General features: G+C 36.0%; 1 long non-coding RNA gene across 7 annotated transcripts in view; it reads right to left on the reverse strand.

Annotated features, from left to right (window-relative positions):
• Nucleotides 1–15,469, reverse strand: part of LOC109047876 — a 120,786-nt gene that overhangs the window by 11,252 nt on the left and 94,065 nt on the right. The gene's annotated exons all lie outside the window — the stretch shown is intronic.

Genomic DNA, 15,469 nt, shown 5'->3' on the forward strand with positions numbered 1-15,469 from the left:
CTTTTGGTATACTCCCCCTTCGAGGATCATGTCGAGGACTGTGGGAGGAAGTGTGAGAGAGCTTCCTGAGCCAGCATCCAGCAGGTGGGCTAAAGTCAGCTGGAAGACCCTCTCGACAGATGGAGGCAATCCCACTTCCCCCTTGGATTCAATAATTCAACTTTCTCCTAAAATTCTTAACCCTCAAACTTATTCCTCAGTGGAGTTTTGGATGGGATTCAGGAGTGAAGCTGCTCTACTATGTTGACTTTTATTCTGACCTTCTGAAGTTAATCATTTGTCATCAGAGCCTTGTGTGTTTGAATTGTGGCTTACTATATATCTCACCCATTCTTTTAGCTGTCTTATACTCATATCCCCGTATAGTCCAAAGTAAACCAAAGTATCATTAATTATCGGAAAACAATGGGATGTATGGCCACAATCACAATGGTCCTTAGAGAAACTTAACAACTGTATAAGCAAATATGAGTCTTAATTGGTCTGCGCTAAACCGCCATGAGCTCAGTTAATGACAGCAAATATCCTTATGGGAGTTCTTGTTTGAGTCCCAGCAAAATTGGTATAACTCTGCAAATATGAACCCACGTCTCTCCGGGTGAGTTTAGAATGAGCTTTAGCTGTTTGGCTATAGCAAGTGAAGTTGCTAGAAATTAATATTTTGTAAAAGTGACAATGGGTTGTTTGGCAGCGGATTCCCAAAATGCCCATTTTGTAGAATGACATTGTTCCTAGGGTATATTTACCATTGCACATGGTCAGTAACCCATCAGTTTAAAGGTTAGAAAAAGAAACTTTATAAAGCAACAAACAGTGGTTGAAAAAGAAAGGAAATAGTTCACAAGGACTTGCCACATTCCAAGAAGTTAGTACTTGCCTCCCTCAGACAGTTACTGACAGGAAGGACTCACAATGGCCCACCATGATCCAGCAAAGACACCCCAAACCATCAGGGTTCCTAGAAATGCATTCAAATGTCAGCATAGTCGAGGACATGTGTTCCTCTTGAAGCACCTCTGGAATTCAACCGTATGAAAAAATTCACTCAACTGTTGAAAAATTTGGGGTTGAGGAATTGGTGGGCTTCTGTTCATGGATTCCACAATGCAACTGGTTTGTGTGGCTCTGGAGGAAAGAATGTAAGAATTCAGTGATGAGGAGGCCATTGTAATGTAGTTGTGAGTAGATACAAGAACAGGAAAGTACTAACTATTTTGATAGGTTATGGGTAAACTAACGGGTCTGACAACCATAAGGTTTTGATAGAAAGATAGCTTTTCCATATCTGGCTGGTCAAATTGCTTATTTTGGTCACCTCCCTTTGGTCTGATCAGGTGAATCTCACAAAATAATATATACACAAAATCATTCAGAAGTTTGGGGACAACAAGTTTTTTTTTCTTCATGTTTTTGAACAAAGTCTTTTATGCTCTCTGTAAACAATAAAAACAATTAATGTAAAATAACTGTTTTCTATGTGAATATATTGTGAAATGTTATTTATTCTTGTGATGCAAAGCTAACTTTTCAGCATCATTTCTGATTATTATCAATATTGAAAACAGTTATGCTACCGTATATTTTAATATTTTGTGTATTTCCCCCCAAAGTCTTCGATGAACAAAGTTTAAAAGACCTGAATTTATTTGAAATGCATTTTTGCAACATTATAAATGCTTTTACTGTCACTTTTGATCAAAATTGAATGTATTGTGTAAATGTACAATGCATATTATTGGCTGTGTGTTTGTGTGTGTGTACATATATATAATAAATTAATGACAGGCCTTTTAAAAAACAAACATCCTTATTTTAGCAGTAACATTTTGGCAGGAAATGTGCTTGATTGTAATGAAAATGAAAATAAATAAATAAATAAATGTCTTTGTAAGCAAGATCCTTTGCAAGTTTGGTAAGCTTTATGTTCAACTGTTGCTGCAAATTATGCAGCATTGACTTTTAGGCAACAAGTAAAGTGTCACAACAACCCTCTAATTGTTAGTTTTCCAGTTGACATAACTGGAACTATTCTAAAAAAGAAGCTATATCAGTTTTTGCTGTCCCTCTTGAACAGCCTATTTTTCATTATTTAGTCAAAAGGAAGCCCTTGTTTGCTCCTCCAAGACAAACCTCTATTGGAATCTCTGTTGAATCACAGAGCGCCTCGTAGACAGTTTCGCCTTTTGACAAAGTTTGGGGCCGCAGAGAAAGAGCCGCCTTGTGCGAGGCTTCACAGTACAGCTGGCCTCCTTTCCTCCAGTAGTTTATTAGACACGGGCTCTTAATGAATGGGAGCCGCTGTTACAGTAAGTGACAATTACTCGACTTATCTTGCTCGCCACCAGCGATCTCACATATCCAACATGGCCATCATAATTCCTGCCATCATAAAGAGGGCTTGTTGGGCACTGGCAGAATCCACAATACACGTTCTTCAGAGTCAGTTCATGCCATCTCTGACTGTGTTTTCTGGGTTTATTAGGGTACAGTAGCGTGAGCGAAACTTACAGAGGGATGCAAATAAACAGGTCCGAGTAGGGTTAAGCCCTTTACAAATGACATGAGCGGAAACAGCACAGCCCTGGCACTCCTACAGCGACCATCTCTTGTTTCTAATTGCTTAGAAAAAAAGAAAAGGAATGAAATGCAACCGGTAAACATTGCGACGGCATGAGTCAATCAGGTCTGGGTAGGTCTCTTGGTCTTCAGCTGTGATATTGTTATACCTCAAGTATTAACATGCTTGGTATAATGTAAAGATGACCCCTGATTGTTATTCAAATCTGCATTTAATCGCACAAACAAATTCTGCCATTATTTGTCACCCCTCTTGTTGCTTCAATCCCGTATGCTGTTATTTTGCAAGTTTGCAAGTTCATGAGTATGTCAAGCTCCAATAATTACAAAAAAAAAGTGCATAGAAGTCTTTATAGTCTAAACATACACTGGAATAAAAAATGGTGTAATTTTTTCACTCAGAAATTGCAAGAGATTTCACTAACAATTACTGAGCAACATACTGAAATTAACATTAGATTTTAAAGTGCACACATTAAAATATTATTTTACTATACACACACAAACTATAAGATAGTTTTATCCTAACCCCAACTTTAAATATTTATTTTTATTATTTTGTATTTATTTATTTATTTTACTGAGTAGAAGCAATGAGGGTTTAGAGCTTTTGCTGATGGAACCTAATTGTTCAATAAATACATAAATAAATAATGAACAACAAAGATTTTCCTCATACAAAGCTATAGTATGACATACTGATTATACTGAAACAAACAAACTAAGTTGTCTAGGTTTTACTTTGAAATTATTTTCACTTGGTAGTACATTTCACAAATACAAATAAACAGCTAGTAACATCACATTATACATTGTTTATTTATTTATTTATTTATTAAGAAAGACTGAAATAGTATTTTTCTTTAAATGTTGTCAACTAATCTTTGTTTTATTTTCAACTTTTATCAACTACTTTGTTTTATTTACAACAAATTACAGAGTAAAAGCAAAGAGATTTTAGATCTTTTAGATAAAAGAAAAGAATAATAACAATAATAATAAAGAATGTACAAAAATATTTCCTCTTACAAAGCTATCGTGTAACTTGAATTGACCAATTTTTTTAAATTAAGATGTAGGATTTTAAGTAATTTTCACTTAGAAATGGCTAGTAAATTTCAGAAATACTGAATTTTTTTTTTTTTTTGTATTTTTTTTTTTAGTAGAAAGTAAATTAGTAAATTTAGTAAAAAAATTATAATATGTAGCAAAACAATCTAATAATCTTCGAAAAAAAAATTTACAGTGTCATTTATGGTCACTATTAACAGTTTTTGAATGGAAAAGAGCTGCATAATAAGTCTTCGAAAATTCTCTTATTAATTTCAAATAGTAACAGTGCACTGGTTTGGGGGAGTAAATTTCATTTTCATGCTTAACTATTCCAGTAAAGCGAACTCTTAATGGATTTGTGGAAACGTTCCTGTAAATCTGCCTCTGGTCTGGTGGCATATTAACTGTAATTCTGCCTTCTCACTATTAGAAATCTTCATTCAGTGTGTAATCCTGATTTGCAAGTAAAAACACGAGAGGCTCTGGTGTGTCAGAGCGGCAGTATTAGACAAACAAAGGTGTGTGTGTGTGTGTCACGTTTGAATTCGCAAATTCTGTTAACGTTTCAACCTGCGGTTGAGAAATTAATAAAAGGCACGCATACCCGTCTACGATGACATAACACTGTGTTTTTGATTTTGTTTTTACATTGTAGCGAATATGCGTACGTCATGCGGTCAGTGGGTCCAAATCCCTCACCTCTCTCTTACAAATTTCACCTATGTTTCTTTTTTCTGATAAATGACAAAAACCTGTGTTGTTAAAGACCTTAAGTTAATAAATAAATAAATAAATAAATGTAATGGTTTTATTTGTTTGGTTTTATTTAATGTTGCTGAATTAACCAAACTACAATAGGTTACACTTACTAAAGTTATATTAACCCTGTAAAAACTGACATTTTAAATAACTGTGAAAAAAAATTAATTTAAATAAACAAATAAATTAATTTGATTGATTGATTGAGCCTGTAAATCCTGAGAAGTTTGGAACAGTTTATACTAGTTTAACAGGCTACTTACATAAAACAGATAGTAATATCTGTTGTCATGAAAACTTTCAATAATATGTGTTAGATGATATTTAAATGCTTAGTTTTGTGATCAAAGCTCTGTAGTGTCAATACATAAAAATCAATGCAATACATTGATGACTGAGCGATGTACAAATATAATTCCTCAAAAGCCTGAATGATCATATTTGATAATCACATTTGAACATGATTTTCTTTTTCAAATAATATGAATAATCAAGTAAACAAGTTCCTTCAGTCCAGTAAGTGTTTGTCTTGAAATATTACTAATAATATTATTCTTAATAGTTATTCTTATATTTACTGTACAGCAAAAGTACACATGAAGCTGAAGGTAATGTTTGCACAATCATAATAAAAGACAATTTATTTCCAATAAATAAATAAATAAACAAACAAATTTCAATCAGAGACAGAAGGCATGTAGTAGATTGTGTGCAACAGGTGTTTCAGCAAAGTTTTGATCATTGTTGATCATTTAAAGGGCTTCAAATCTAAAATGATACATTAGCTCCATACACTTGAGGGCCATATCATGTATCAAAAATACTAGAATCTACACTTTATTTTACCATAGAAAGTCAGGATTTAAGAGTAATGAATTATTATTTACTAGTAATTATTGCTATCATAAAATAATTACTCGTGAGCTACCAGTGTACTATCACTGAACTGCGGCCTATGAACGCATAAAAATACACACAGGCTTAGAAGAGAAAGTTTGTTGATGTTGCTGAGAGACACTGCAGCACTGGTGTGTGTGTGTGTGTGTGTGTGTGTGTGCGCGCGTGTACTTTGGTATGTTTGTCCCAGTGAAAAGAGGGCCTGTGTTCAGCCCAGCCTGGGCCCCTGTAATGCTGCAAACAGCACGGATTTGGACTTGTCTTTTGTTGTCCTGTGTGCTGACATCACACACTGCTGATGGGCTAAAATCCCTCTTTCTCCAGCACCAGCACTTTTGAAACAAAACTGCCATGGCACTGATGAGTAATGCCAACTTGCCAAAAATACCTCATTAATCATCACACTAGCACACACATATCCACACAAACAGCCCAACACGACCAAAAGAGAACCCACAAATCCAAAACCACAGCCAGTACTTACAACACTCTGATTTAAAATGATCAAATAAATAAATAGATACATGCTAAAATACCCAATAAAGTAAAAGGTATGACATGTTACATCTAATTAGCAGCTGTATATCACTAAACCTATAGAGGCAACTGTATATTTTTTTTTACATGAACACATTAAATTTTCATTAAATTTAATCAAAATACATATTGTCACTAATGTGTTTCTGTATATTATATATATATATATATATATATATATATATATATATATATATATATATATATATATATCGTATATATACAGAAACACATTAGTGACAATATGTATTTTGTAAATTATATGTAAATTAATGAAATTTAATCAAAATACATATTGTCACTGTGTTTTCTGTATGTATATATATATATATATATATATGAAAAAAAAAAACTGACATTTTTGCCTCCAAAACACGATTTCATTTCATATTGTTTATAAAACATGCAGATGGTTGCTCTGAGCACAACAAATATCAGATGAAGTGAGTCGTACTGTTTTTATCCACTTTTAACTATAATATTTGGTGACTACCTTTTGCTGCAATTACAGCAGTATATCTTTCTGGCATAGAGATATATATGTCAATATATATATTTCCTGAGAACTTCAACACTGATGTTATCCCATGACTTCTGGATGAAGTCTTTCATTGTCTCACACGACTATTACACACTGGATCATACTTACTTTTAGTCTGATGATACACCGGGCAACTTTTTAAGCAATTTTGCCAGGCAACATTTTTTGGGCATTCTTGCTTGGGCAACCCATCGAGAATGGGTAACAAATTTCAACCTGGGGACTTTAGATCAGTCGCTGGCCCTCTATCTCACCTGGTTGCCCGCTGACGGCAACATAAACCAAAGTTGCCCAGCAACATCGTTAAAAATTGCCCCATGTATCATCAGCCTTTTAAGAGTTTCCGAAAACTTTTCCATCGCTGTTCACCTGAACTCAGATCAGTCATTATGGCTGTAAAAATGGAATCTCCACTATATTAATGTTTGTAACATCAATAGCCATTGAGGTGTGAAAATGGAAGGACACATTTCCATTTACTTACAACCTTGGAGAAATGTTTACATGAAACACTTTCACCCTGGAAATGTGCCAACGAAGGCCACGCGGCGAAACGTGGGTTTTACTCTGTAGGCACGGCTAATGAATCTAAAAACAGTGGCAAAGGTGACATTATGCTGAAGTAAACAGGGCTACATACTCAGACACCCAGCAAACATTCTGTCACTCACTTCAGCCATGAACGAGTGTGACGGCGTAATAACAGCTTGAACTCCTAACAGGAGTAAAGACAAGCGTGCGAGACGCTCTGCACCCGCGCTATGAGTATATCACCGTTCACTTCTGTCATAACCACACTGACAATCACACACTCAGGCCCTTTTCTGAGTATCATCTCCTCTCCGAATAGCAGAAAGGCCTTTTTTCCCCATGACTTTCTAAGGGGTCCAACGTTTCAAAGCAGTGTTTCCCATTTTTTCCAGCGTTGATGTGACAAGAGTGGGATGATACCAGCTCTTAGACTCATCGTCGAAGCTGCACTCAAATGCAATCAAATACAATCAGCACCAATCTGGCAGGAGTTTGCCGCACTCTCTCGCTGAGTGGCCAGCAGACAGCCTCAGTCTGTTAAACGTGACAGATGGAATCGGCCCCCGAGAGAAGAGCCCGGGCTCTGATCTGCGTGGTGAGTCAGTCCTTTGATCACACCATCTCCCCTGTGACCGGCCCAAATCATTTCAAATCGTCCAACAGGTTGACTCAGATTTTCAGGGCCACATGTAGTTTGGCCTTGTTGAAAGTGAGTAGACTTGAGTCCTCTGTCTCGATGTGAGATCATATTGGCTACAGTATGTTATGTTGAGCTGCATTGTGTTACATTACATTACATTACCTTACGTTACGTTATGTTACTTTATGTTATGCAATGCCTGTTGCCATTATTAAAATTTAGACACTGCCGTTTCCTACTTAGAATTTAATAGATGTTAGTCAGGGCAGCCATTTTTTTTTTTGGCGGGAATGTGAATGAGGCTGTGAGGGACTGAAGTATTGTGCGTTCAATAGATTGGACTGTTGTTTAACAACATATTCACTGTTCAGACATATTCACTGTTCAGACAAAAGCTCCATAAAACAGTTTTGAAAGTCATGAGCTGCGAAAAAGACAGAATCTAGGATCTTTATACAATGCCTGCCTATGTAAAGACTGCAAGGAGGTTTTTACATGACACCATTTTCAACTAAATGTGGACTTTTATGCACTTTGGCTGTTAATTTGTAAGACAATGGTGTTTTGGGAAACTGAAAACGCAAACTTTTGAAAACGGGTTTCAAAAAACAATTTTTAGAAAACGATAACATTTTCATCTCTGTGTAAACAATGAAAACCTGAATTTGTGAAAACAGGGACACCACATTCATGAGTATTATGTGTTCGCGTAGTTTCTTTAAAAGTGACATCGCCACCTACTGGTCTAGCATGACCAATACAGCTTCAACTCTACACCTTTTATAAAGCCACCTAAAGTGGTTTTAAATTGAACATCATGTTAAATTACATTACACTACGCTGTGCTAAAACTTAAACATTGAAGTTTATTGAATTCAAACTCTACTGTTCAACACATTCTTAACACAGTTTCGAACAATTTTTCATGTTGTTGGCTAATTTGCATGAATTCAGACAGTTTCATTTGTACATCTGCCCCACTGGCGGTTATGTTTAGGGTTGGGTTAAGGGAGGACCTTCATGCTTACTTTTTTTTAATAAAAAAAAACAAACAACCAAAAAATAATAAATGATTTAAAAGCTGAAATGCAATATTAAAACCTTTTTTTTTTCTATTATAAAGTCGTTCTCATATATTTTACGGTCATTTTAGAGTTTCAGGTGTTACTAGAAAAGTTTGCAATAACGTTGTAAAACTGGATATAAAGTTACACGTAACACTTGCAAGGTAAGCAGTTTGTCACACTAAAATCTTTTTTAACACATATATTGTTTACATCTTGTGCCTACAATATTGAAACAGTGAGTATTTTTATATGAACGGATTGGCTCCTTAACTTTCGTTGTAAGTGCCTTACTGAAACCAAGATATTATTTAAAGAGAAGTAGGCACAAGCCATAATTAATTGTATGTGCTGTTTAACTTGTACTGAACCCAGAAGATTCCTGTAAGCACTGCAGTTTGAAACTTGTAATTGGTGTAAAATCAATTTCATAACAACAACTAAACACCAACCCCACAGTAACCCATCAAATCTTCTGTATTTGAACAAACTGTTGTGCTTTTCAGACTCGGACACTGAGGTTTCCCGACATTGTTCCTGAGTCGGTGAAATATGTGCGGTCATACACATGTTAACCGGCTCTTCTCCAAACCGTTCCAACTTTTAATAAGGTTTTAATGACCACTTCTAAAACGCAGCCCATTGCTGAAGAGACGCTCTCTCCACCCGCCCCCTCTCAGAGCCGCAAATCTGTCAGGCCCAGCTAAATTCTCACCCAGGTTGTCAGCCGTGCTTCTCCAAGACAGGGTCACGGGGTTAAAATCGATTTCACAGGCCACCTGGAGAGCCTAGGCCGCAAACTGACTCAAAAAATTTATATCAGTCTTAGAATTGCCTACCACCCAGGGTTAGGTTGAGCTAGCGCTCCCCCAAAAAGTCCCAGGCTCAACAGAAGTTGGCACAGGCAGAGGCTGGGGTTGTTGACCCTGCAAGCTGACCTCTTCAAACTTCAACTGAATTGTTCTGGCAGTTTCCACGGTGACAGGCCACTCCAAGCTTATCCTGCTTAGGCTGAAAAGGGGTGCAAACTTTACTATAATCTGCCGAGCCATGATACAAAAGAGAGTAAAAAACATCAATGATTTAAAACACTGTATTAATTTGAAACAAATTATGGAACACAACACAAATCAGGTTTATTCGTACCTCACTCATTTTGGTATTTTCAAAACTTGGTAAATCATTCACCAAAAATTGGGCTATTCAGATCATATTTCAGCTGTCGCAATGAGCTTTATTTCTTCTCCCATCTTGAGAATTTTTATTTGCACATGCACTTTTAATGAGAACTGAGACATGAGATTAAGATAAGCGTTTGTACATTTCCTGTTTCATGGAATCTTAACCCATGCATGGGCATTCATTAACCCTGTGACAAAGCCTTCATTAATGTCTCGCCTCTTAAGCCGTACATGGGTCTCATGAAATGGACCATGAATTAATCTAATCTACAGTTGAACTGATTCCATGTTACGAGGAAGCCACACAAAATACACAATTATTGATCCTGCATTTCAGAGTCGACGTGTCATTTCACATATCTAGCTGACCAAACAGGGAATCATTATCTATAAGACGGATGATGTAATATGATATAGTAAAACTGTACAGCTCAAGCTGTCGTTACGCATTAATCCTTTGAATTATGAACTTCATAATGTGTTGGCAGGTGCAATTTCAAAAGCTGCTAATCTGTGTCATGTCATGTTCGGTTTCTGTTCAGAATGCAATAGAACATAAATGACTCTGACACATACATCAATACAAAGACTTCTGCTATCTTGATTTACCTGCCATTTGTGGATTGTCCTCTTAGATCAGACAGATAAACACTGGATGACAAGCAAGTGCACACAAAATGTATCTTGATATATATATATATATATATATATATATATATATATATATAATGTGCATTATGAATACCTCTATAATGCATAAAGGCTTTAAGTAAGTTCCGTACAGAAAACACAAGTTTCACTAAAAAAAAAAAAAATGGTAACCTGAAAATGGTGACATCTAAGTTAACTGTTTTTATGCAAGTCAAATTATAATATTGCTGAAAAAACCTAATTTATATTAACAAAACTAAATGTTATGGGTTAAATCAAATAGGTAAGAAATTTCACCACTTGCAATATTAGTAATACAGTGAAATAAGTGTTAACTTACTGTGTTCATACTGTTGAAAGTATAGAAGTGAACAGTAAGTATTGAATTACACTAATAAGCAAGCTACTTCATATGTAATTATTTCTGGAAAAAAATTGCAATTTCACATTGTTATACTTATTGATAAAGTAATTAATTATATATACATGAACTGAGTGTAACATGCAAAGCGCTACCAATAAATCAAACGCAAATAAAGTGATAATTCAGGCTTTGTTGGGATACAATTGCCCAGAGGGAACCCAGCACTTGGGTTGTTGGCAGATAATGCCATAACTGCCCACCAACTGTTGCATGTTTTAATGGGACTCGCTGTGTTTCTTATGTTAATTGGGCGGGCTGAGCGCAAAGACAGTGAAATCTCATCCTGCGACTAGATTGGCTTTTCAGAGGGAGATGTCATTTGGCTGAGCTCTGATCTCCTCGATAGCGAGATAGGCACCTGATTCAAATGGTTTGCCTGTTCCCTCTAGTCACTCGATCGGCGTGTGAACTCTCTTATTTACAATCAAATGGCCTGACCGGGCAGCACACACTTCAGCATCTCCCGTATAACTCCATACGAGCAACAACACCCTCTTTTAACTAACACCACCTTATTGGTTGGATTTCTATATGATAACCATTGTGGGGGATTTTAAATGAAAGTTACGGGTCAAGAATCTCGTTCAGTTTTATTCGTTCATTACTAGAGGCCAGAGTCTTATTTAGGTAGATTAAATATAGTTTTTGACGTCATGCTCAGTTTTCTTTTTGTCAGTAAGTTCTACAGCAATACGTAGAAATGCATTTCATGCAAAAATGCCTTAAATACACGTGTGTTCTAATGACTAATGATATAATTTCTTAATTGACCAGTTATGTTTATGTAGTTGGGGCGAGGGAGAGAGAGAGAGATGTTAAAATTAAAACAGAAAATTAAAACAGAAACAAAAACCGTGAAGCAATTTTGATTTAAGATATTAAATTAAAATTAAAAAATATGTCTCTTGAAAATATATTTTAAAACAGCATTTGAAAATAATTGTCAGGTCATGTACGTTCACGTGTATTCAAGGTGCAAAGAAATTTTAGTTAGGATAGCTTAGTTTGCTTGACGGTTACACCACTTGACATTTTACTTTATAATAAATCACAGTTGTTTTAGAACATAGTTTAAACCTTTTTTTAACAATGCATTTATCATCTCGGACAACCTTAATAATACGCAGTATGCTGTGTTCCAGGCAACAACGTGCATTCGTTTTATGACGTTCGAAATGAACGAAATCTTGCGCTAAAAAAAATAAAATGCTTAATTTGGAAGTGTCCTTTGGTCGCAGTGCTTTTGTTTGCTCCAAGCGTGTGTCCTGTTTACAGCATTACATTCCGTCACTTACAGGGAACGCTCGAGTAGCTCTTTGAGTCTGAATGAAAGAAGAAAAAACCTTTATATTCCAGCAGGGTCTCTGACGAGAGCACAGGGGCCATTCAAAGATTTAGACCCACTAACCACACTTGAGAATTAATTAGAGTCATGCAAGATAGGTAAAGGGTGATCTAAAATGCAAAGCGTCGAATTTATTTATTTATTTATATTAGGTCTGTATAAGCATCATATAGACACATTTGAAAACAGTGGCTCATTGTATGCTATGCATATTAAGATTAAAACTAACACCCAATTAAAACGGTGGGGGGGGGGTCTTTATTTAAAATTGAACAGTGGGATCGCTATCAAATAGCTAATTCTATCAGCACTGAAATATAACGTTTAAATTATGTGTTTTAATGACTTAACCTTCAAACAATGAGATCCTTCAATAATGTGTTCTTGATAAAAGCCTAATTATGAATTCGAATCGAATATGCAGCCTATTCGATTTAGCGGCTCGAATTAAAAGTGAAAGTCTTGGGAGTCCACGGCGTGTAGATACCTTTAGGGCAGGAAGAGCCACAAAGATGTGAACATTTTGAGAAAATTAGTTGTCAACAAGCCCACGCTTTCCATTCAGATGACACGGGGGTGACCAGAGAAACATAATGGGCCGGCTGAGGGGCCCATTCAACTTCCAGACAAACCCTTTCTTCTGAAAGCACACATACGTCTGGTTGATCCAAATCTGAGAAGAGAAATAAGATCTGGGAATATTTCCAAAATATTTCCTTTCCTTGTCCAATCCATGATTTCGTCACTCCACTTCAGATTCTCAATGTCCTCGGTTTCTTAGAAATTCTGTCAAAATCGAGGCGAACTTTGTCAACAAATACCAGATTCAAATAGTGTAACTGACGATGAATATGATATTTTTAAGTAGGATGACCCAGTTGCTTTTGGTGTCATTAATCAACATATATGCTATGTACAAGTGAAGCTTGAAATTGGCGGAATGAGGAGAACAATGCTCTGCTGTTTGTGAGGGTCAGCTAATGACAACCTCCCAACAGCCCCCAAACCTAATGCTGGGAAACCAGCAAAAAAAAAAAAAAAAAAATGATTTCACATGCTGAAGATCATCCATGCAAAAACTGCGTCATAGATACACACATTCACCTGATGGCATTTCCTAGGTAATGGGAAACACAACGAATAGATTTTGAATAGGTTATTGTGTTTGATGACTGAATAAAAACTTTAGAAAGACTTCCTTGCGGCACTTAAAGTCGCTGTGCGATCCGCATATCATTTACATTTAAAAAAAAAAAAACAACAGCAGTGGATTCTAAAACTTGAAGACAAGCTTTATTTATGCAAAAAAAAAAAAAAAAAAAAAAAAAAAAAAAAAAATCTGAGCTTTGAAAATCTTTCCAAAACCTTTTAACCACAAGTTTTTTAACCATTTCCCTTTTGTAAATTTAGCGTGTTGTATCGCTTTCGCTCCGAACAAAAACAACGAAGTAGTTCTAAATCATGTAAATGTTTTAAATCCGAACTAACGAAAAGCGCTATTTAGAATTGTATAGCCTATGCGATTTTAATAAGACACGCATAAACGATTTAAAATTGGTAGATAATTACTTATTTATTTAAGTATATCTTGAACAAACACGTTCCTCCATCTTAAAATGAGTGCAGTGTATAAAAATCCCCATCCCCCGTCTATCTCAGTCTATGAGACCCAGTGGTGCATAAAAGCGCACTGGATCCGCATTGCTGTGACTGATCTGCTGAATAAAAGCAGAGATTGTTCCTCGCATGGGATGAAATACTCGCACCTCAGCTTTGCATATGGTTAAACTTGTTGCTCCGCATAATGATACAGAAACACTGTGTTGCAGACTGACAGATGTGAGCTGCTTGAATAGATTGATCTGTATTGTCCGATCCGTTATCGGCGATTAGAAAATAAAAAGCGCACACAAATTAGTGAATTATAACAGATCAGAATTTGTTGAATTTGAATGTTTGTTGAGTCTCGCATATAGGTGACCAAGATAATTACAAATAAGAAGAGGTGCCCAAATGCAAGCTTCACTGAGACACTGGTCGTATAAAAACGTTTTAAAACTCTATTTGCACACTCTAAAGATCTGGCTTGCTTTATTCGTTATATCTGTAGGATCCGATCCAGAGTTATTAATAAAGAGATGATGGTTTACACTGATGTCTAGAAAAAGGACCAATTATCCACGGTTATCCAGCCATTAATCAGCCCAAATTTGTAACAAAACAAATAGTGTGTTTAAGACACCGTGAAAATCATTTTCCAGGTTTGATAAATGTAGCAAAGCAAAGGAGCTGATGTATAAACAAACACCAGACAATACAAACAATTAAATATATGAAAATATAATTGCATGGAAACAATAAAAAAAGGTGTGTGCACATTACTAATATCTTTGTACAGTATGTTATGGGATAAAGAGTGTTCTTTCATGAACATTATTGAGAGAAAGCAAGTCTTACATTTGCAAACAAGAAGGATCTTACAAAAAAAAAAAAAGTAACTTTGAACAACAAAGACTCTGACAAGAAGAAGAAAAACACTGGCATGCGTGAATGTGATGACAAGCAGTTGTCAGTATTTGGTTGAATTGGAGTTGAGTGCCAAAGCCTTCCACGGGATCTTGGGTAGAATTATGACAGACTGTACAGTGATATTAAACAAAAGTTTTATTTTAATCCCTTCGATTCCAAAACCATTCCTAAACAATAGACGCGCACACATACAAACAATAGCTATATGAAATACAACAATTTTAGTTATATATTGGTTGCAAAAAAAGAAAAATAAAAAAAAGCCTGCATTCACACTAGTCATATAATCGCACTTGTTGGGCTCCAGAAAATAAATTAAATACATCAAAACCGAGGTAGGCATTTGTCAGGCTCGGTTCGGGCCGGCCGAGGAGCTAGACTGATGTGGTGCTGGCTGACAGTGTGTGGTCTTATTGAGACCCCCATCCCCCTGTTTCCCTGCACCTGCACTGGATCATTCACCCAATGAGAGACATCTCTGACAGTTCTCAATTCAGCCCAACTCACAATGCTCGGTCCCCCTCCATCACTGGACCCCTCCCGCAAAAACCGCGACAAGAAACAACTTATTACTTTCTCCAAATAGTTTGCGCCTTTCTCCACCCACATACTATCAGCGCCAGCAAATTACAAACACAGAGACACACACGCTACGCATTGATGTTTACAGTATAAGTAGTTCATATTTTACATTGTAGAATTAAAATTAAAATAACATGAAAAATAATCGTAAACGCTAT

Source organism: Cyprinus carpio, chromosome B22 (assembly GCF_018340385.1).
Source record: "Cyprinus carpio isolate SPL01 chromosome B22, ASM1834038v1, whole genome shotgun sequence".
Lineage (NCBI taxonomy): Eukaryota > Metazoa > Chordata > Actinopteri > Cypriniformes > Cyprinidae > Cyprinus > Cyprinus carpio.